Genomic DNA, 25269 nt, shown 5'->3' on the forward strand with positions numbered 1-25269 from the left:
TATGGATATCTGTAATGAGGCAGTTTAAATCTATCCATCCACATGTTTATAAGAATATAATTAAAAAAAGAATATAATTCATGTTTTATTTTATTATAATGTAGGTATTTTTAAAATCACCTTTAACTATTTTAACATTCACAAACATAGTCACAATTTTTTCTCTATTTTTTTTTTTTTAAATGATGAGGGCCTCCCCTGGTGGCGCAGGCGGTTGAGCGCCGCGCTGTGAAGCTGTCTGCAGGCTCTGCAGCCCCAGTTTGATCCCAGCTGTCCGGCGAGGGTCCCACAGGGCAATGCAGACCTCTCCTGTCGTGCACGCTGCTCCCCTCAGCAGTGTATTTCGTCAGTCTGCCTGTTGTGTTCCCTGCTCTGTCTCTGGTGAATCCTTTCACCTAATGTGCATCTGGCCTGTACCCTGGTTCTTGTGTAAATGAATAAATAAATCTTAAAAAAAAAATAAAAAAAATAAAAACCGATGACCTGAGTGAACACAGTTATCTTTTTAAATTCCGTTAGACAAAGGTGAGTATACTGACAGGTAGTAATGCCCAACACCACCACTTATAAAGGATGTTAAGGACAGTGGCAAGAGACGTGAGTTCTAGTGCTCAGTCTCCTACTAACTAATGTTCGAAAATGTTTAATCTTAGTTATCTTTATACTGTGGTTTACTCATCTATGAAATGATGAAAGTGGAAGAGATAAAACATAAGACATTCCTAATTCAAAATTTCTATGACTTCTAGTTCTCACTTAATAGTACAAAAGCACATATAGATTTTTTAATATAAAAGTTTTAAATTTAAGACACTGATATTGGAAGTTCTGACCTACAGTTAAAGAAGAGTGTCTGGTATGGAAGGAAAGCATTATTCCCTATCAGATGTTTCTCCAGATTTGATAAACAGCATAAACACCTCACAACTACATCACCATCTTTTCTGTATGACTTCTGTAGCATTAAATAGTCAATTTTCTCTGAACAGACTTCAAGAAGTCATGCCACTTAGAGGCAAAACTTTTAACAGTGTGCTCTATGATATCGTAGCTTGTTTCACTTCACAGGGAAAAATCTTAGTCCACTGAAAACTTTGGGTTGTCCAACTAGTGATAAGCATTAGCACCTGAAGTTATAGACACTGAGTGTTGCACACCAGGTCAAAGAAATGTAAATCAAAAAATGTGAAAGAGGGCATAGAACACTTAGTTTACATACACCTTAAAATTTGGATCTGTTTGCTACAAGTAGCAGTGGGTTATAGGAAGATATCACCAATATATGGTATGATAGAACATAATTTGAATATATATCATATAGCAATCAAAAACACTTAAAAAATGGATGACTGTGACCCAATCCTCAAAAGTACAGGTGTTAACTGGCACATTGTCTGATTGATTTTACTTTTTAAAAGTTAATTTCTTTACTTTTTATTATTAGTCATGTATTGCAGTATTAAAATTAACATAAAGGTGAGGATAACACATGATCTTTATATGTCTTCTTATTAAAATGAAGCTATTTTTAATACTTTTAAGAGGCCTATCAGAAAACACAATTTATATCCTCAAAGTATATTTTGTCAGTTTCAAGTATAATTTTTGCATTCATATTCTTTTATGAATTTTAATGGAGACACTTAAATTGTAATTATTCCTCTCAGCTCAAATGCAGGTAACAAATGGAATTCAATCAGTGTTTGCGCATAATGACCATCATTAAGAGAGAAATAATAATGACATTCTCTCTGCATTAAACTTGCAGACTCTTTACACAATGATCTGAATCCCATTATTGATCTCCATGGAGATATGCAATTGTCACCTATTCTGCATAATATCTGAATGTTAAATACATTTGTTTGGAACAAATATTTTAATGAATACAGTCAGTTCCACTTAATTAACTATCTGATAACTGAATATTTTTACTTAATAATTCAACTTGGAACATCAAAATTGTTCTATTTTTTATTCAAACGCACTTGAGATTAGTCATAGATACTCATTTGAATGTTCATAAAATGTATGTGGAGTTTTAAATTCCCCTTGGCTTTCTTTAAAGTACATCCATTAGAGGGACAGTGGAGAGGTATTTTTCATCTGTTTGAAATAATTTTTTCCACTCAGTGTTATTTAAAATAACCCCTTAGAAGATTACCTGTAAAATGTGTTTTCTGACCAAAATCCTTCTGCCATCTAACTTCATTTTTCATAGAATTGTTCACAAGAGTGCCACTGTTCAGATTTATTTACATATATACATTTTTAATGTGGGCAAGTGTTTTGAGGACAAAGATATGAATAAAATGTTGAATTCACTTGTGCAGAAAGCTCTAGGAAGGTCTTAATGGGTGAAAATGCAGCCCATTGTCCTTCAAAAAAGAGAATCCAAGATAATATTTGTAAAAATTATAGTAATAGAATGATGAATAATTATTAGATTAGTTTTCTCAGCCAAGGGAAAAGTGTCAGAGCAGCAGCAGCACTGTCTCTAGGAATAGTTATGTGAATGGAATCCACAGATTCTGCAGAGTACCCACCATAAGACCAGCAGTGCCCTTGGATGTGATGACACCATCATGAGTGCAACACTAGGCCTGGCCTCAGAAAGCGTATTGCCTGGTAAGAAGCTTACTCCCACAGTAAGTTCTTGGCACAAGTGATAAATGTCATTGGTTTGAAAAAGTGCAATAGGAGGAGCATGGTGGTGCAAGTGTTTGGTCCCACACACCAAGAGAGATGTGGCTATCTTCAGAGAGATGGCAAACTTTGAGCTGTGTATTACAGGAAGAAATAATTCTGCCAAGTTTAAAATAGGGGTAGAAAGGCTTTAGAATATAAGAATCGTTGGGCCTCCCTGGTGGCACAAGGAATTAAGCACAGCACTCTGAAGCTATCTGCAGCCTCTGCAGCATGAGTTTGATTCCTGGCCGGCCAGGGAGCTACCCACATGGCACAGCAGACCTCTCCTGTCTCACCCGCTGCTCCCCTCAGCACTGTATTTCGGTCAGTCTGCCTGTTGAGTTTCCGCACTCTGTCTCTTGTGAATCTGCTCACCCCTCGCATCTCTGGCCTGTACCCCAGTTCTTGTATGCACAAATAAATAAATCTTAAAAAAATAGAATATAAGAATAATCGCATAAGCAAAACTTGGAGGCATACCTATATATGCATCTTTCTGAGTACAGCAAGTGTCTGGGGTGCAGAGTGAACAGCAAAGAGGATAGAAAGGATATTATACCCACAACTGATTGATCATTTTCTAGGTCTTAAGACTGTGACATAAGTCTCAAACACTTGATAAAGCCCTGTATCGTATCATTTATATAAACAAAGAAGTTACATTTAGAAATGGTCAAGTGACTGCTGAATGTCACCTACTCAATAAGGAGTGGAACTGGCTTTTGGACCAGGTCTTCTGGTGTGTAAAGCCTGAACTCCAAGTGGAATTAAAATGAGGTTGGAAGGGCCTTGAATTGCATGCTAAGGAAATTTCAGCAGGAGAATAACAGATTAATAATTTATAAAAAGAGGGCCTCCCTGATGGCACAAGGGGTTAAGCACAGCACTATGAAGCTATCCACAGCCTCTGCAGCACATGTTTGAACCCTAGCAAGCCAGGGAGCTACCCACATGGCACAGCAGACCTCTCCTTCCTCCTCTGCTGCTCCCCTCAGCAGTGTATTTCAGTCAGTTTGCCTGTTCTGCTCCCCACTCTGTCTCTGGTGAATCCTCTTACTCCCCCAACCCTTGCACCTCTGGCCTACACTCCTGCTCTTGTATGCATAAACAAATGAAATAAATATTAAAAATTTCATTAAAAAATAACAGGGCTTGGTTTTAGAGCGGGTAACAGGGAATATAAAAAATGTCACTAGGGTAGAAAAGAAGAATTATATTTCCCATAGATGGAGTAAGATTTATATAAAAACAGTTTACTTTCCACAGTTTGAAACAATGTTGATTTAAAAACACTGTGGTTTTATTTCTACTAGGCCTTAGGAAAATTCAGCAAGGATTTAGTTTTCCTTTATGTTAGCTTCCAGTTTAGTACCCTTTCTTCCTGACCTCTAATTGTTCCTCGGTGCCTGGGCAACTAATGTAAAAAGAAGCAATCTGATTAATTCACACATAAATACCAGTGACTTGATGTGTTAATCCTTCCAATGCTATTAAAAGGGTAAAAGAAGATTGCTTGATGGAGGGTAATACTCAAAGCAAAGATTAAAAAATAACATTCATTTATTTGTTAATTTCTTGTGTGTCAGGAATGTTCTGGGCTTTTGGGATGTAGAGGTAATTACAACACCGTCCACACCAGGTGTGTTGCAGGTGGGGCTGACATGAATCTTTGGGAGACAGACTGTGGCCTCTGATAGAGTAATGCTGCTCCTCCCCTGAAAGGCCTTGCCCTGATCTCTGCACAGTACGGATATGTTATATTACACAGTAATGGAACCAAACCAAAACCAAAACAAACTAAAAAACTTTGCAGAAGGAAAGGAGGTCACAGAGCTTAAAATGGGGAAATTACACTCCATTGTCTCAATGGGTCTGGTGTAATTACTTTGGTGCTTAAGAGTGGAAGGGAGTTTTGCAGTTGGAGGAGACTGGCCACAAGTCGAGGAAAAAGAGGTCTCTAGAAGCTGGGAACTGCCTAGAGACACGTGAAAAAACTGTGCTTGTCTTTTGGTCGTGGACTGGGTGACACAGATGTGGGTGAGACCCGTGGAGAGGTGACCATGGCAGCTTTTATCTTGATGTTGATTTTGCTCTTTTCCTTCCGGGCTTGTTTGGTTGTTTCTGACTCTTTTCTGTGGGTCCCCACTGGAAGATGCTTTAGGCTTGTGGCAGGCTTTGGGGCCTTGCTCTGGGCCGATCCCATATGGATGGAGTTTTACCCACGAGGGGACGGGTAACTTTGGGTGCTTCATTTAGAAACTAGACTCTTTGCCTTACCTGTATTGTTTCCTAGTTTTTATTAAAGTTCCTTCCCATTAAAGTGTCATATGTTTTGTGTTGATGCGGCAGATGGCAGAACCCATTTAGAATAGGCAGGTTTGCCGGGTTTGGGCTGACCCTCTCCCTGTCCTATAACAGTCTGAGCGCTGAGGAAACAGATCAGTCCTCTTACTGTAAGGAGCTGATATCTGCCAACCATTGAATGAGCTAGAAAGGGATTTTTCACTAGGTAACTTGACAAACAGAAATGTAAGAAGATAAACTTTTGTTGTTTTATGCGGCCAAGTTTATGGCAATTTGTTAATACTGTAATAGAAAACGCATAGGGGAATGAAAATAACGTTTACCTTTAAAAGATAAGGAGAGTATTACATATAATAATGTATTGCTACAACTTATGATTAGAAAATATCAAAACTTTTGCTATTGTAAAACTGATTCTAAGTTTAGCCCTTGGCCCTCTGAGAGTATTTCCATTTTGCTAGGAGAACCCTGGGGCCATGCTAGCCTTCTCTAGTCATAGTCTCAGTCATGAGTTTCAGAAAGATAGTATTGAACCTCAGTTTAATTTAAAGGCAGACTTCAAGTCCATATATTCTTTTGGGGACTCACCTCCCCCGTGAATTATAATGGGAATGAAATGTCTGCTCCTTTTCACATTTTTCCACAACAAAATGAAGCAGTCTTCACATACTATTCAAATGCAATTTACATTACTAAAGAGAACACTTCACCTTTTAGTCAAAAACATTTGCATTTAGCTACTCATTAAGTCTTGGTTTTTCCGGAGGAACAATGGGGTTGTGTTTGTGACATACTCTTGACATCAAAGATCAAATTCAGGTGTTTTGCACAGAAAAAGGCAATGCACTTTCTCATTTATTTTGCAGCAATTACACCCCATTTTTATCTTGAGGGTGTGGCATGCAGTAGATGCAGTTGATGTCCAGCATAACTCTCTTTGCATTTTACCATCTGAGAGCAAGGTGGTCCCCCTCCTAGTGTCAGCTTAAGTGTATGTGCCTGAGGGTCTCCCTCTGGTCTCCAGAGCATGTTTTGTTTACAAGTTGGACAGGACAGGAGTCCTAGAGAATTAACATCTTCAGGAGTATGACTGACAAGGGTTAATGTATAACTCTCCTATCTCTCCGAGATGGAGTAATCAGATTTTCCTGGGAAGACTGTACTTAAGTAACCAAGAGTGGCTTATTGCTTGATTCCTTACTGCATACTGCTTGTCTTCTCTTCCAATCTAACTTCATCACTTCCCCATCATTGTTTCTTGAGACTGTTTACAAATAAACTATATGTAATTGAATCTTGGCTCAGGTTGGAGGAAAACCAAATATGAAACCAGTCTCCTGTATTCCCCTGGCCCTATCTGTACTCCGTTGAGGTGCTTTGGTTGAAAACACCTTATGTTCCAAGTGTGAAGCACATGTTGAGAGAAATACTTTCACCTGCCAGTGCATTCCATGCTCCAACTCCTTACCCCTGGCCATGATCGGTTTATAAATAAAATGTGAAACCATCAGAACCAGTGATAATAGACATTAATCTATAATCCAGCTGATAATTATTATGAACTTATACTATGTATAAGTTATATTATAGGTACTATTGGCGTTAACATAAAACATACTTGGTCCTCCCTGGTGACACAAGGGGTTAAGATGCAGAACTTTGAAGCAATCCGCAGCCACTGCAGCACGAGTTTGATCCCCAGCCAGGGAGGTGACTCACATGGTGCAGAAGACCTCTCCTGACTTGCACTCTGCTCCCCTCAGCAGTGTATTTCAGTTAGTGAAAGGTCCATGCAGGAGGCCAGAATGCAAAACCCACCAGGCAGCCCACCTGGGAACAGGAATGCGGAAGCCTGCCTAGAGAATTCAGACAATGAACCTCCTCCCCACCAACAAATATTTTCGCGCCCTACAAACTTTTTCCCGCCTTACGAACACAGTCTCTCACCTGACCTCTCCTCATCCTGTAAAAGCCTGCCTCCCCCTGGCAGCATGTGCGGTTTCACCAACCCCCACCTTGGGTCCGTGAAGTCCACCTGGGGTGCAATAAATTTTCCCTTCCTTTGAGAAAGCTTGGCCTGGCTCTTCTTTTCTTTACTGTGCCGAACCTTTCAAGTGGATCTGCTTGTTCTGTTCCCCACTCTGTCTCTGGTGAATCCTCTCACCCCCTGCACCGCTGGCCTGTACCCCAGCTCTTGTATGCGTAAATAATCTAAAAAAAAAACATACTTGATACTCTTTCTAGGAGAGAAAAAGTTACACAAAAATACTTATTCAAATAAAATATTTCAATTATAAACCTGACAAGTATTTCGTCATAAAAAGAGTATATTATTATTCTTAAATAAATGTATCTTTCAACTTCAGCATTCTGTTGAGGCTTTTCAGAGACCTCAGGTGTAGTAACCTATCTGGTGAATGTACTATTTCTATAATTATGAAAACAACATCTATTTCCAATGCAATTAGACTAAGAAGCATGAATTATAAAATGAAATAGTCACAAGATGGTGTTTACAATGGCTTTCAGTTATATGAATATCCAGTGGCTAGAAAACTCATTGCCAAAATGCTAAGCATTGTTTATCTCTGTTAGGAAACATAGGACATGGTGAGGGAAACTATTTTATTGAATGTACTTGTCCATATAGGTTGAGTGGCTCACGAACAACTGTCTATTTCTCACAATTTTGGAAGTTGGAAGTTTGAGCTCTGGTGGTGCTAGCATGGATGATGAGGGCTCTTCTCTTGGTGCAGACTGCTTTCTGTGTTCTCATGGGGTGGAAGGGACTAGGATCTCTTCCAATTAATTGCTCTGAACACTGGCTACATAAATTGCTGCCCAGCTACAAAGAGCAAGTACCTGGCAAGGAAATTTAAACATTTTCTAGCGTTCACTAGGAGTCTAGGCGAATATTCATCTTTAGTTGATGGACTTAGGCTTTAGATTCACTTAAAATTGATTCCTAAAGTCCTCTGAATATTTTGTTCCATGCTGTCTTTCGATATTTTGGAGAAAAATGTACATTTGGAAACAAACTTTTTCTGAATATGTGCCATTATAAGTCATGTTTATTAACAATTGCTTGTGCAAATTAAATTGTTTCAACTCAGGAAACACTTCTACTGTGTCTTTGAATGTGGGTCCCTGGCAATTTTCACTTGTGAGTCTCTGCTCAGGTAAGCCTGACTCCCTGCATTTTGCTCATCTCTCCAGTCTTGAGGGAAGTGGTATGCCCTGTGTCCTCTCCCCACCCCATCTATTATGGATCTAGAAGAGTTATTAATTTTTCAGTCTGTTTAGTCTTTATTTGTTATTAGGATAGAGTGGGTACTTCCAAGCTGCTTACATGTAGAAAGAGAAATGAGAAATAGTTTTCTTAAATTTTATTATTAAATCCTGAACTTTCTTTTCATTTTCATGTATTCTTTTAGCAGCTCATATCCATCTATCATTGAATAGATTTAATATATTCTTTAATTTCTTTGGAATGAAAGAAATATCTGCCCATACCATCGGTTTCACATGGTAAATGATTACAAATGACCTAAATTATGAAATTTTCTATGTGTATATTATGTTATGATAAAACATTTAAAATACTTAGCTATTTTTAACAAGACTCTCTTTACATATTTTATTTTCTGCTGCTTGCAGGTTTTTGTAAGCTCAAATTGTTGCTTAGTTTTTTCAACTTTTATTTCCTTTGTAATATGTACATGTATTCATGCAGAATTATAACCTAAACAATTTTGAATCAACATGTGTCCCTGTCTTTAATTAAGAACAGTTTGCATCTCCTCTTTCATCATTCTTGTATTTTAACTGGAGGGTTTATTTCTTCATTCAGCAACCTGAGGAAATTTGAAGGCTGCTGGGGTTACAGATAACGTATGTGAACTTCATTTAATTTGATTGTCCATTTAGACAACATATAGTAGAATCTTGAATTAAGAAAACAACTTGACAATCTCTGCCTTTTAATTTGAGTGATTAGACTATTTAGAAGTAATGGAAGTATTGATGATTTGCTTTAAATTCATCCTCCTTTGGGGCCTCCCCTGGTGGTGCATTGGTTGAGCCCTGGGCTGCGGGGCTGCCCACAGCCTCTGCAGCGCCGGTTCGCTTCCCGGCCACCAGCGAGGGTCCCACCAAAAAAAAAAAAAAAAATTTGTCCTCCTTTAAGCTGGTCTTTATTCTTGACTTCTTTTGAAATGAGTACTTTTTATGATTCCCATTTTAAAATCTCTGTTATTGGCTTATTAGCAATTCCACTTAGATTTTAAAAACAATTTCTCTGAATTTTAATTTATCACAGTCTATGTTCAAATAATATTATATTACTTCACATAGAATGCAGGGCCTTTTACTATTGAACAATAGTAAAATCTTTTGTAGACTGTCTTACATTTATTTTAAAGTTGTAAACTATGATACATTATATTCAATAATTATCATTACTTTAAACATTAGGTATCCTTTGAAGAAATTAAAAATAAAAAAACTTTTATATTTACCTGCATATTTATTATTTCCAAGTTTTTGCCTCGTCTCATTATATATCTGTCTAAATAATGAATTTTTGAAAACATTTTGTATATTTCTACCGGCAAAGAACTGTTCAGCTTTTATTTGCCTGGAAAATGGTAGTTTTGTGAGATGTTTTCATTGTACAGAATTCTAGATGGCAGTTTTTTTTTTAAATTTATAAATACATATTTTACATCATTGTTCATTTTTGTACAATGTATGCTTGCATGCTTTCTTCATTCAGATCTATTCCCTGTAGATGGCAGGAGTTGTTTTTTTTTTTATTCTGAAACTTCAAAAACATTAATCTATTGTGAAAAAGTATGTTATAATTCTTCTTTTTAAGTTGTATTATTATTATTTTTTTAATTAAGGTCACATCTACTCTGTATAAAGGTTCGCACCTCTTCAGATGTATATTACCATACCATAACCACTACCAAAGCTACAAGTCTCTGTTCTTTATGTAACATGCAATTTTCTGTAGCTAATTTTTAGATTTTTTTCTTTATAACTGGTTTTCATAAATTTGATTATATTACCCATTACTGTGATCTATCTAATCCTATCATCTATCTCTCTATCTATCATCTATCTTTCCATTTGTCTGTCTAAAAACTTATTTATTTTGTTTGAGATTGTTTGTACTCTTCTGTTTGTACTCAAACTGTACATAGACTCTGCTAATTGACATTGTCATAGAGTTCACTGATACTCTAGCGTTTTATTCTGTTTTTTGTCTTTCTCTCTGAACAATTCTAACTCTGTGTGCAAGTTTGTTGACCTTTTTTCTTAAGTGCAGATCTACTCTTAATCCCAACCAGTGTATATTTTCACTTCAGATACTCATTTTTTTCTTTTCTTTTAGAGGCCCGGTATTCTTCATTCTTCTTCTTCTGTGTATGTTGTTCTTCACACCCTTGAGTATAGTTATAAGACTTGTGAGAACTGTTTTTAGGTTGTAGTGTAGTAATGCCATATGTCTGTCATTCTTGGATATTCATTTATTATTTTTTTTCTACAAATCTTATTTTCTTGTTTCTTTGCTTACCTGGCATTTTTGATATCTGTGTTGGAAATGATATATTTTACACTTTGAGTGCTGGCTTTTGTTGTAGACTCAAAAGGATGTTGGTTTCTGTTCTGGCACACAAGTCAGTTACTCAAAGCATGATCCCTTGGAGGCTTACTTTTGTATTTTGTCATGGACTGTGCAGAGCAGCTTTTCCTATGATGCTAATTTAGTTCTGTTATTTAATATGATTTTTTTAAGATCTACATTTTGCCTCATGTATTTCAAGGTTTTTTTGTTACTTTGGATGATTGGATCAAAACTCTGCCTCCCTAAGTTTGAACTTTGGGAATTATTATACCTACAGCTTTCTTACTGTTTTTCAGTGGTTCTTTTTCCTAGACTCAAAGAAACGTTTTTCCCTCACAAATGGGAGATCAATCAAATCCTTAAGAGGATGCTCTACAGAGCACAAACTTTTTTTTTTCTGGTTATTTACACCACTATTCTACTCTATGAAAATCTCACCTCCTTAATCTTCCTTAAGATTACTGTCTTCTCACTCAATGCCCCCATTCAGGGGCATCATTACAGTTTTCTCTTCTATGGCCTGAAAGCTTGCTCCAGGCAGTAAGCTAGACAATCATAAACTTATTTGTTTCCCTTTTTTCAAGAATCTCAATCCTGTGCAGCCTAATGTCTTCTATCTGATGTTATCTACCATACATATTTTTTTAACTTGAATTTACCAGTCATTTATAGTATGATGGAGAAAATAGAAATATGTGGTATTCTCTTTTTTTTCTACAACTGTCTAATAATCAGCAACTTATGAAAGTTTTTCTGTGTGTTATGTGACTCTGCCCAATTGCTTTCATTAAATGTTTAGCCTTTGTTTTTTCATTACTTGCTCCGCATGTTGCAAGGAAGCCCCTTCATTCCTAGATGACATCCCCACTTCTGAGTAAACTGGTAAGAGGTGCCATTGGAAGAAACAAAAACAAACACAATTAAAATTCACGGGTATGTTTGATTAGACATGATGGTGAGATACATATTTTGTCCCACTCTACTTCTTACCACACACACATACACAATCATATTACATATAAACACACTGTGCAAACATGTCCTACATACACACTTGTGTGTCCACAGCTACAAAAGTAGCTTCCAGTAAATTTGTTGTCTTCTTTTCTACACATACACTCACCTCTAATGTTCATCTCCCTGACCTCTCATCTGGTAGAGGAAAAGATCTTCCAGACTATTTTTTTGAGTGCTATAGCTTGGCACTTACCACAGACCTTGTTTTACTCAGCAACAACCTGAGTACCCTTCCTTATGCCAAGAAAATATATTTATATTAATATGAAGAATTTGCCAAAATTTCTTTATTAACTTGAATTTAAAGTTCCCAACTCTCTTGTGGAACGGCGGCTGTGTCTGCCACTAGTATATTCCTGCCATTTGGCACAAAATTTTATGTATTCTTTCAGATGGGTTGGAGCGCTTTAATTATTTCTGGATGAAAAATTTACTCAAATTTTTTGTTTCATGTCTGACAAATTTGTTCACTCTTTAGAAGAAAAGTTATAGAGTTACTCTTTAAGATATTGAAGTATTATGCAGACAAGTTTGTTAAACACATATTGCTTAATATTGGTGGAAACTGTAAGATGACAGAACACTGGATAAAAAAAAAATGTTATTTTAAAAAGTAATCCTGACAAAATATTAGGTAAAGAAACAAAGCACAGTGACATTCCTGAGCACATTCTACTACAGTTGATCACTTATATGTGTTTAAAAAATTATATACAGAAAAGAGTGTCTTTGAGACTGTAATTCAGGCTATCTCAAATAAATTTTCTTTTCAAACATTTATTAAATTGGAAAGTCAAGGGATTATTATTAATGTAATGTATCTAGATTCAAAATGGGAAATGATCAAGTCTTATGAAATTCCTGTGGAAAATAATGATTTTAAAATAACCTATAAAAACTCATAGTGGTTTAAATAACTACACTCAAATTTGGGCCTCCCCTGGTGGCGCAGCGGCTGAGTGCTGGGCTGCGGGACTGCCTGTAGCCTCCAGCGCCGATTCATTCCCTGGCCACCAGCGAGGGTCCCACCAAAAAACAACCCAAAAAAACCAAAAAACTACACTCAAATTTAATGACTAATAACAAATGTCAGCCTAGAGAAAGGTTTAAAATAGCATGTTATAACTTTCCCTACTGAGTTTCAATTTTTCAATGAATTAGATAAGAACCTAAGTTCTTCCAAATTTATGGACCAAAATTTTGAAGAGGGTGGTAAATATATTTTCATGTCAGAATTACGATCTAGAAAGAGTTTGGCAAGCTAGAACACTGACTACAAAATTCAACAGTTACATGAGAGTGGCAGATGTGGCTTTATAACGACAAACCAAGTCAAAATTTTTTTACTTTGGAGTTCCAGGGACTATTTGCTTAGTATTACACAATAGTATATCCAGGGTCCAAAAACTTATTGCAGTCATTGTCTGCTTTGATAGATGTGTGGCACTAACAATGTAGTCTCCAAAAGAATGTGAGATGATAGTCCTGCTCTATTTTATGAAGGTATGAAAAATTCTAAAATATGGAAGACACTTCAGGGATTTGGCAAATATATTATGGGCAAAAGAGTGGGCAAGAAGGTGGGTAGCATGTAAAACATATAAACAACACATGATAAAAAAGAAATTGATCATCTAAACTTCATGAAGAGAATATCCATGTCTTCAATTCTTGAACAACTCTCACATGAAAGATTGGAACTCTGTGTATGTCAAGAGAACAGACCTAGTAACATCATCAGAATGAAGTCAGACATTAAACTCTTGGGAATAAATCTACAAACTGAGTTGCTCAGACAGTGAATCCTGGCTCTATGTTATTTATCCTTGTAATCCACTGAACACAGTGGAATGAGGAGCTTCTGAAGTGTCTCTGCCACTGCAGGAAGATCAAAAATTTTAAAGTAGTATCTCATGAACTACTGTCTTATAACCAAGACAGTCTTCAACTTAATCTGACACAAACATTTCTTCCATCTACACTCACCTCAGAGAAGCCTTCACGCTCTGTGCTCATACTAAAAGGCACCAATAATATAGTGGCACCCTCTTGAAATCTCTTACATGATATTCCCCCCCCCCCACCTATATCTTGACCATCATTACATTTCAACTCTAAGTGCCCTCATCTGTGAAAAAGTCCTTTATATTTAAGCCCATCTGTAACTTTTGGGGGTATTCCATTTTCTATCCCTTTTTCCAGCAGTTATCATCATAGTATCTATTTTATATTGTATTTATTTTTGTTTGCTGCCAATCTCCCCACACTAGAATTTAAGTTCTACAAAGTCATGTGTGTTGATTTCCTGGGGCTGCTATAACAAATTAATGCAAACTGGGAGGGTTAAGTAACAGAATTTATTGTGTCATAGTTCTGGAGGTCAGAAGTCCCATATCAAGGTACTAGCACGGGTTGTTTCCACTGGAAGCTCTGAAGAATAATGGATTCCATGTCTTCCTTAGAGCTTCTGGTGGCAGCAGGCAACCTTTGATATTCTTTGGCTTGTAGCTTCATTACTCTAGTCATTACTATTGTCTTCTCTCTGTGTCTCTGTGTCTTCTACTTTTATGTCTCATGAATTACTGGATTTATAGCTCACCCTAATTTCATATTGAGTTCTTTACATTAATAACATCTGCAAAACCCTTACTCCAAATAAACTTGTAATCTGAGGTTCAGAGTGGACTTAGCATTGGTAGTCACAATTTAACTCCCTATAGCTTGTGTAATTTTCCTGTTGTGATCACTGCTGTATTCTTAGCACCTGAACCAGAGTCTAGAATTCAGTAAATACTTAACAAATATTGTGCAATATTGGCTATGTATGCAACATTACCAGACAATAAATTAAATTCTTAGAGCACTGAGATTTAACTATTCCCTAAGTATATCTTCTCTTTTTACTCACTCCTAAGTTCCTTGAGGGCAAAAACTCTATCTTTTGTGGTGTTTGAACGTTCTGGATTTCTAAGAAGAACGCCAGGTATGTGATAGTTACATGAATGGGTAAGAGAGTCAGTCCCTGTTTGGAAATACATACTTTTGGAAGAAACATTATTTCCCCAAAATGATGACATTATTATCCAAGAGAACTATCCTTTATTCAAGCGTACTCAGATTGTGAGAAAATATGTAAATAAAATCCTATGTAAAATTCTAATTCCTCTCACCCCCACCCCCGCACTTCTGGCCTACACCCCCATTCTTGTATGCATGAGCAAACAAATCTTAAAAAAATAAAAATAAAAATGCCAGAGGTCCTAATTTGCTTATTTTAAATTCACAGCAAAGAAAGTAGTTCCCAAATTGCCTATTTCTTTCTGTGATCTCTTTCCATCAGGAAGAAGATCCAGGTCTTCTACGAATGAGAGAACAAATTTTTGTTGTTATCATTGAAGATTTATTTACTAAATTAGAAAATAAAGTTAGAGTCTGAAAATATGGTTAAGACAGCAATTTACTCATAGTTTCAGAACAAAACTTGGCATTCTACTCTTCTGAGTAAAATCTCTTTAGAAATAAAGCTAGGAGGGCCTCCCTGGTGGAGCAACGTATTAAGAAGCAATGCTCAGCGAAATAAGCCAAAATGAAAAAGAAAAATACCGGATGGTCTCACTCATAGCAGGAATCTAGAAAACTTAAATAAGAGACCAGGAAAATGAATATAAGAAAGTGAAAATCAAAATCAACAAAAAACTATGAACCAGAGACACTTTTTGGGGGGTGGGGGGCGGGAGGGGAAGGATTGGGTCAGAATGGGGCGTTTGCAATTGTATGGGGGAATATAAAAATAAAATTAAAAAAAAAAATAATAATAAAATAAAAAAAAAAAAAAGAAGCAACCTATGAAGCTATCCACAGCCACTGCAGCACGAGTTTGATCCCTGGCCGGCCAGGGAGCAGCCCACATGGCACAGCAGACCTTTCCTGTCTCGCCCACTGCTCCCCTCAGCAGTGTATTTCAGTCAGTCTGCCTGTTCTGTTCCCCACTCTGTCTCTGGTGAATCCTCTCACCCCCCCGCACCTCTGGCCTGTACCCCAGTTCTAATATGCATAAATAAATAAATCTTCAAAAAAAAGAAGGTAGGAAATATTTTATAGCATTTGAAGTCTCTACCTGATGGTTTTATCTGCTTTCTAATTTATTTTATGCCTCAAATATGCAATTAAATATTACTTCCTTAATCTTATTTACCTTGTAAATATTATAAAATATGTGTGTGAAAAATATGTAATATATCTTCTATTGCTTTTCTTTACATCACCAGCAATTCACATACTCACATAGAAAGGAAGAGCCTTGAATATCCGAACATTTTTCAGGTAAGAAAACAGAAAAGTTAACTGTTGTACTGGTCACTACATATATTTACATATACGCACTGACACATATATTAAGGTGCTGATTTAATAGCAGGGAAAAATGTATCTTTATGTAAAATTAAAATTATATAAAAAGGATATATTCAATTCTATAATGGAAAACATCACACATGAAATACCTCCTTCATATACTAACACTCAAGTATTCAAAAGCAAAAGAAGGACACTCCAAAAAAAATAAAATCTGTGAGGAAAAAAACCACAAACTGAACCTATTATGGACTGACTGACTGGTTAACAGGGTCACAGGCCTGAGTTTTAGCAAAGTCTCATAGTTCCAAGAATGGAGTCCAGATGCTTTCATAGGTATGGGTGTCATTATTTTTAGCCAAGGGAACCTTTCACCCCGAGTCACGTCAAAGCACAAAGAATTCCATAAATCAGTGCCAGGCTTGTTTTTATTCCTAAATACCTGACCACATATATATTTATGTCATGTAAATTTTATTGCCTTGTTTACAGGACAAGGATTTAAAAGATTAAAATGGACCCTTAAAATACAAATGTATTTTTTTAGTACTCTTTTCTGCTTTTCTTTACATCCTAAAATCTCTCTTAGTTTGAGTCATGAAATTGAAGTAGGCAGTTTAATTTTTATTGCTGGTCAGTTTCACCGCTTAGATTCAGGGGAAAAAAACAAACTACAACTTTTCTGCTTGAAAACATTGTAAGAATTTCTTAAATGCAGACTCAAAGCAAGCACATAACATGAAACATTTTTTAACACAAGCTTTATAAATTTAAAAAGACTGTTTTTGCCTTAACTCTGAAAGAGTGCCTCTTTTGTCATTGAAAGATAGAGAAATATTTCAAATTCCCCAGTAATCTTGGGCTCACAAATGGAAACATTTGGTTGTATTTGATTCACAAGTACACAGGGTCTTGTCTGCTTTTGGTTCTGTGTAATTAGAATGTGCAGATTTGACATCAAATGTGCTATATTGTAGTTACAATGTAAGAACTCAGAACAAATGTACAAAAGGTTGGATGCAATTTAAGCGATAATGTTCTAGAAGAGAGAAAGAATGAACAAACCAAGTGAAAGTCCTTAAGTCTATACAACAGATAAACAAACCAAATAATGTTCAGGACTTGGCCATTTTGGTACTCTGACTAATACAGAAGACCTGACTAAGTCAGTCAGATCCCAAACTCCATATTAATGATAATTATTTAATCTGTTCCCAGGTCAATTTAGCTGGATGACATCCAAATTTGCATTTGACTATGAGTGGGAAAAAAAACCCTGAAAACTTTCTAAATAACTTACTCATGTTCCAACTTATCTATCACCATAAAATTCTTTGTTACTTATTCTAGTTATCTGTGTAAGACTCCAGGCTTATAGAACACAACCTGAAATTCTGCTTAGAAACAGATGAGGGAGTGGTTACGAAAGGAAAGATACAAAGGGAACATTTTACCATTAAAATATTTCTGACCTATTAAATAGTTTAATATCTTGCAGTAAATGCTATTGAGTCTGAGACATTTCTCCAAGTCAAGTTCTGTAAATAAAGTCCTCTTCCTAATGGTTTGAGCTATTGAAAGAACAATGAAAGAAGTCTGTTTTTCTTCTGATATTTCAGGAGATGATAGGAGTCAGAAAAATGTGGGAATTAGTATTAATACCGGAAATTATGACTTCGCCCAAGCAAGCACATATGATCAAATATTTTCCTTTCTAAGGTACCCATGTTCATGCCATAGCACACCATTTCATGGTTCAAGGTGAGAGTGTTAGTATGCAAACTGAGCGACACTCTCTGACCCCCAAACCCAGCTTGTTCTAAAGAGGTTCTGCTATCCACCATATAAAGACAAAGCATTCTCTTACTGTGAAATAAGGATTAATAAACATAGGATGAGAAAAAAAGGAAGGACAATAGTTTCCCAATAAAAAGCCCAAAGTTACCCATCCCCTTGTAGGTAAATGCCCAGCCAAATAGGCTTGGCTCAAAGCAAGATTGCTGAGACCTGAAAACTTGCCACAAGTATAAGGCACTTTATGGCAGGGAACTATAGAAAAGGGACAGAAGAGGCCAGAAAAATTTGAGATGAAAGTAGCAAAATGACAGTACCAATCAAACTAAATGCTGCCATTGTCAGCTTCCCCAAGGGTCTCTCACCCATGTCCCTTCCAAGTGTTTCTAAATGTTTTCATTTTATGTGTCTCCATCCATGTGCCTCAAGTTTCTCATTGCAAGTTCAAAGCTGAGAAGCAAGCCCTCCCTTCTTCCTCACATGTCTCTCTGCTCCATGTTTCTCCTCCAAGTCTTTCTCCAAGATCTCTCCCAGTCCTCTTCTTCAGCTTCTCCTCCCCATTCAGCTCCAACTTTCATTAGATGAGGCTTGCTTATACATCAGTGTTTTCTTCTTGCCCTTATCAGTAAAATACACGGCAACCCTTGTTGGGAATGCCACCACAACTGCCCTTTCTGACTGCCTGTTATAGCTGTGAGAAATGTCATTCTTCAGAGCTGTGTTGTGGCAGTTGGCCACTTTCCCCATGCAGATAACCCACACATGGGCAAGAAATTTTGGTCTGTAAATTTTCAATATTAGGTAATCATAGATAACCATATAAAGAAAAAGCAAACAAAATAGATACTTAATTTTAACTTTAAAGCTTAAGTATACTAGGCTACTTGTCTTTACATAACTATGTATAAATGGACATGGAAAGACTTTCAAAAGGGGAAATAGTTGAAATGGAATTCAAAGTGAAATTATAAACATGGAGGAAGAAATTAATTCAGGGATCGTGGGAAGCCATGTGGGAACAGCACAAAGAAGTATGTCCTATATAATGTCAGAAGTCACACTAAGGCTAAAGTACAAACCTAAATACCACTAACTTTCTGATTTTTCCTTCCTATTTATTGTCTATTTTGAAAAATAAATTTTTGGAGATTGCTGAATTGAATGCATTATTCCAGGGTCCAGCAAAAATATCTAAGGAAAATGGAATAAAGAAATGTCCCACACTTTTGAAGCTAGCATCTAGCTGGGGATATTTATCTTAAATATTGCCAAAGATGTATTAAAAAATAATTTAATAGATAGGAAACAGAAAACTGCATTTCTGTTTGTTAGATCACATTGATCTGTGCACAATATTATTAGTCTACAGTGATCAAAATTTAAGGTAGGATCACTTCAAATGAGGAGAAAAAGCCAGAAAAATGAATTAATAAAATTAACACTTGATTGGGGGCAATATAATTATTTTATATTCTTTTTGCTGTATTATTTAGTTTTAAAAATAGTAACATCTGGTGTTTTTGCTATGATTACCAAAATTAACATTCATTGTATATGCTAACAATGAAAATTTTAAAATCACAAAGAAGAAAATGAAAAAAATTTGAATATGAAATTTTCATAACTACAGACTAGCACTTATTATATTCCTGTTTTTCCTTCTCTTATATATATGTATGTACTTTAAAATTATTTGGAATTGTTTATTACACGCTTTCCAACTAAGTACGTTATGAACATTTCTCTGTATCTTTAAAATGTGTATAAAATACGATCTTTAAAGTTACCACAGAATAGTTCATTTGAACATAATTTATTTAGCCAATTTTGTTTGTTTCATTATTTCTTATTTGCAATTATGAATAACATCATTTAAAAAACATATTTCTGTACATGTCAGAGAGTTATGACATGTAATCTTTATAAAAAGTTACAAATGTCTTCCAGCAACCTGGTACAAATTTATGACCGCATGAGAGTGTATGTAAGTGTCTATTTTCCAAATTCATGGAAATAATGGATAGATAATACCATGTAAAAAAAATCTCTTGTTCACTTGGGAAAGAAAAATGGCATTTTACAAGTATTTTAATTTATATATTTTGATTATCATATTTTAAAAGTGAACTTATTCATCATTTGCATTTCCCTTTGCCAGTTAAGATTTCTGTTGAGAGTTGAGTTAAGCTACTCTATGGTATTGCTTTATGGTATTGACATCTCTTTTATTTGGTCAACCAGCCTGCAGGGACCTTAAGATGACAATAGTCCTTCATGTTGTATGTCCTAGGTACAGCCCACAGAGTTATAAGCAAATATAAGTCCATGATCTAACTTTTGTAAGAGCTCATGTGATCAATAGCCACCTTGGCCTCTCATGACCTTTTCCTTTTGTGTCCCTTAGACAAGAAACCTGGGCTTAAGAATCCACTATTTTGATTTGATAAATCAAACCTTAAATCTGCTACTATTTTATTATAACTGGAAGACTGTTGGTCCACATTTCTGAAGGCAAGCTACATGAATGCATATGGAGGCTTTAAGAATTAGAATTTTTGACTTTATAAGCTATAAGTCCTCCAATTAATAAATATTCATTAGAAACCTACTAAATGCTTAGAATTGTGATGTTATAATTTCTGTAGGTAATATAAGGTCAAACATTGTTCCCAATTTCTAGAATGCTACATAAGGTTGGAAATCTATCACAGGAAAAAACTGGAGATTAAATATTAGAACTATGAAGCATTACCTGCTAATTAGAAGAGGAAAAAACTTTGCAAAGAATAGTTGTTTCAGTTATCACCTTAAACATCATCAAAATTAGCATTGTTAATAAAGAACATGAAATCATGTAACTCCCTAATATGTATAGTTGATGTCACCTAAGACATATTCTTGCTAAAAATGTTTAAGAAGAATCTAATAAATCCTTTTGTCCTATTTTTCCCCTTAAAGTGCAGATGAACTTTTTAAATTATAGCAAGGATACAAATTAGATGAATCCAGGGTATGAGACTACTAAGCACTCTTAGTTGTATCTTCATAAATATTGTGAATGGATATTTCTTGATAAAAAAAAATCTAAATAAGCATAACAATTAAATGCCTAGAAGCAAGAATGAGATTTATTAGATACTCTGGCTTAGCAAAATCAACGATATTGTTTGGGTCTTGATTTTACATTATAGAATAATTTTTAATTTTAATTTTTAAAGGTTATTTATGATTGCAAGAGCTGGGGTGCAAGCCAGAGGTGTGGGGGGGATGAGAGGATTCACCAGAGACAGAGTGGGGAAGACTGACTGAAAGACACTGCTGAGGGGAGCAGCAGGCAAGACAGGAGAGGTCTGCTGTGCCATGTGGGTAGCTCCCAGGCTGGCTGCAGAGACTGTGGATTGCCTTATACTGCCATGCTTAACCCCTTGTGCCACCAGGGATGCCCCATTTTTAATTTTATAGGCAAAATAATGGCGTTGTGGTTATGTAGAGGAATATCTTATTTTAAAGATGTATGCTGATATATTTAGGGATAAACTGTCATTATGCCAACAAATTATTTGAAATGGTTTAGCAAAATACAAAAGATAAAGAAAACATGTAATTTGCTAAATTTGGGTTTTCAATATATGGGTAATTATTGAACTATTCCCTTCCCTTTTTATATGTCTAAAAATTAATAAAAAGACAAACTAATTTTAATTTCGTCATTGGCTATTATGCTGGGTTCTCATTGGGCTTTCAAAGTGGGGCAAAGTTAGATAGATAGAATAAAAGAGGAAGTTCATGCCTGAAAGAGCTTTAATATAAACAAAATCAAGAGATTAAGATGAAAGTGACATGTCATTTTTTTTAAAGATTTTTATTTATTTATACAAGGACTGGGTACAGTCAGAAGCACGGGAGGGTGAGAGGATTCACCAGAGCCAGAGCGGGGAGCAGAGCAGGCAGACTGATGAAATACACTGCTGAGGGTAGCAGCGGGCGTCAGGAGAGGTCTGCGCGCCATGCGGGACCCTCGCCAGTGGCCAGGGATCGAACCGGCGCTGCAGAGGCTGCGGGCAGCTTCTCAACCCAGCGCTCAACCGCTGCGCCACCAGGGAGGCCCGACATGTCATTTTTGACTTGACTTACTTAACAGTCACTTCTGGGAGCTCTTTGTACTAGATTAAGCTAGCTATCTCATTAAACTAGCTCTCTGAACTTTATGATTAGTATCAATTTTCCCCAAAAAAGAGGTTCCACGCTCATTGGGAGAATTTTGGAAGAGTTTGTTTACATGTCTTACTCTAAGTACTATGAGTCATTTCACTAGTTGCCAGTTTCATCAGCAAAGTTTCTATTTTAAGGATTATGGCATTTCTCAGAAATGTTTCTCATATGCAGAGTGACATGGGAAAAATTCACTGTCTATCAGTTCATCATTGCTCTGTTATGCTTTTAAATATTTGAAAATATGAATGCTACCAATCCGTTAACATAATCAAAGTCTCTAGTGATGATTTCTGTGTCATGTCTCAGAAAATAAGTTTTCTTAGTGAAACATCTTCCTGTTGCTCAATCATGTTACCAATCACCCTCCCTGCTTTCCTTCCCAAATACTTCTGTATTCCAGTTACAAATAACCATAATGACAGCTCTGCACTCAGTCTCTTACCTTCTGTATAATAGCAGCACCTAGCACTTACACTGTATTTGGTTTTCCATTTTCAAAGTGCTTTGCAATCAGTGACTAGCTGAGCTTCCTTACCCGTGAAATTTATTTCTTGATGACAGAAGGAACAAATGCTTGGCATCTGGCTATGCCCAGTATTGCCACCATGGAGTAGGGAGAAAATCAGTGCTGTGGATGGAAGAAGAGGTTAGGGGTCAGGAGATTTGTGTCCTATTTTTGACTCTGTGCTTGACATATGCACATCTTGGTTTAAAGCAGGCAATTGCTCACTATACATTTTACCACCTGTACAAGGCAGATGGAATCCACATTGACAAGATGAGAGGTTCATCTGGCACAAATAGGATTCTTTAAATTTGAGACTCAAAGAAGCTGATAAACCATGGAACTCTGGTACCTGATAAAAATTGTTATCAGAGAGTTGAATATTTGGAGAACATTCCTTTTTAATGTGGTGTTTCCTATTAAAAGACCATCTAAGTTTCTGAAATTATATGGTGAGTCAAATAACTTTACTGTATTTACTTCCTATGTTCTTCCCCTCCTTGTAAGTAAAGAGGTCTAGAAAAAGAGAGGGAAAACAGTTACATCTGTTTGGTGACATTCCGCAAGCTAGGCATTCTTTCTCTATGTCACAGTCATTATGTACTTTTAATGAGTATAAAAATAATTAATATGATTTCTCATAACATGCATGATAAACTCTGGTGATCAAACTGAGAGTGTCCCCTCATTTAAGTAGCTTTTTTTTTGGGTCTGTTTTGTTTTCAGTATAAGTGGCAGGTTACATTGTAAGATATATATTAATATTGATGATGATGGTGTGGAAGTACAATAGATAATGGCAGTAAGAGCAACAATAATTCAGAAAAAGACAAATGTGTTGATCTGAATATCTGTTTTGATGTGAAGATTAATACCTATTTCCTTTTTTATGGCAGATGCTATTAAAGTTAGAACATTTATCTTCATTGGAATTTAAGTATCTGAATCTCTTTCTCATTCTTGATCTCTATTGCTAACTTCATTTCTCTCTTGCAGCAACAAATCTCACACAGATATTTTGGCTGTATATGTTATATTACAGAAGGCTAGCTGACTAATATTAAGCCTGGAGGGCCTCCTTGGTAGCACAGCAGGTTGAGCGCAGAGCTGTGAAGCTGTCTGCAGCCTCTGCAGCGTGGGTTCAATTTCCAGCCAGTCAGGGAGATACCCACAAGGCATGGCAGACTTCTGTCTCACCAGCTACTCCCCTCAGCAGTGTGTTCGGTTGTCTGCCTGTTCTGCTCCCCGCTCTGTCTCTGGTGAATGTTTCACCCTCCCGCACCTCTGCCCTGTACCCCTGTTCTTGTATAAATAAATAAATCTTTGAAAAAAAAAAAAAAGACTGGGTGATGTTTACTGGATTTCTCATGAAAATGAGATACTTTTTCTAAAGTAGGTAAAGAAAGTAAAACCCTTCTTTAATCTGTAAATCATATGCAGTGGTGTAAATCAATGTTGCCTCAATAAAAAAAAAATCAGAAAAAGAAAAAATTTTAAAGAGAAAATGTGAGATGATTTGTGGAACATGAGAAGAAATCATTCACTGACTTTATGTTCGTCTGAAGAGACATCATGTAAAATCACAGAAAGTTGCTTCTCAGTTCTTCTCTCCCCCTTCCAGAGGGTAAAGCTATTTCTATGAGAACAAGGGGCACTGAGAATACAGGTTCACCCACACTGAAGTCACCTCTGGGAGAATGATGATGGGAAAGGGACTTAGAATGTCAAAAATAAAATTATTAGTTTTCCAGAGTGGTTGCTTCCATATCCCTTCTTTAATATATTTACATATGTTTTTAGATGGTAGCTAAAGTAAAATAGAATATTCTTATAAAACCTAAATAATTATAATTAAAAACTCAAATTTTCCATCTAGCTAAACTTTGATACATAGAAACCAAATACATGGCTGATTTTTCAGTTTCCCACTTCAAAATAGCACAAGCATTGAACTAGTTTTAGGACAGGTGAGGTTTCATTTTCATAGTTTTGTGGTATGTGACTTTTCTTAGATCATGTTTGAGAAAATTATCATCACCATTATTATTACTTTTTGCCCACTATATTCTCTCAAACCTTTGGGACCAATAAGAAGAATGTTAAGTAACACAAAAATGACAGCTTTGTTTAATATATTCTTTAAATGTTGGTAAAAATTAACTAATTTTACTTACTTTAAGGGAAATCAAGTTGACCATTGACTTACTTGTCCTCATCATTCAGTAGTAGAAGTAGATTTTAGGCTGACAACTCTGACTTTTCCTACCATTCTCTTCTAATTTTTTTGGAAATTGTACATTCATTCCAGAGGGAAAAAAAGACAGTTGTACTTATTTGTTAGATAGTGTTTGATTTCATTGGCCATGAAAAAAAAAAATTACCAGCAATGAAAAATCTAACTAAGATATCATCAATTAATAACCTCTTTATTCCAGCTTTTCTGTAATTTTGGTCATGCTATACTTTCTTTGGCTACCCCTTTAAGCATATAATCAAATGTTGCTACATATTTTTATTAACTATAAATGGTTTGGTATGGCTGCTCTCCCATAAAATAATTGCACAGGTACCAGGGTTATATTGCTGAAAGTTGCTTTGAAAGCAAAAAATGTTCTTTTTTCAAAACACAAGAATGCTCCCACTGACTCAGAGAACTTATCAGATATTTTAAGTAGAAGGCATTTAATCTTGTGGCCATGAAAGTAGCTGTTTATTCTTCTGAACACCCAGGAAGCAACATTTAATGCACATTAAAAAAAAT

The sequence above is a fragment of the Talpa occidentalis genome, unplaced genomic scaffold (assembly GCF_014898055.3).
Source record: "Talpa occidentalis isolate TD23 unplaced genomic scaffold, MPIMG_talOcc4v2.1 talOcc4.3, whole genome shotgun sequence".
Lineage (NCBI taxonomy): Eukaryota > Metazoa > Chordata > Mammalia > Eulipotyphla > Talpidae > Talpa > Talpa occidentalis.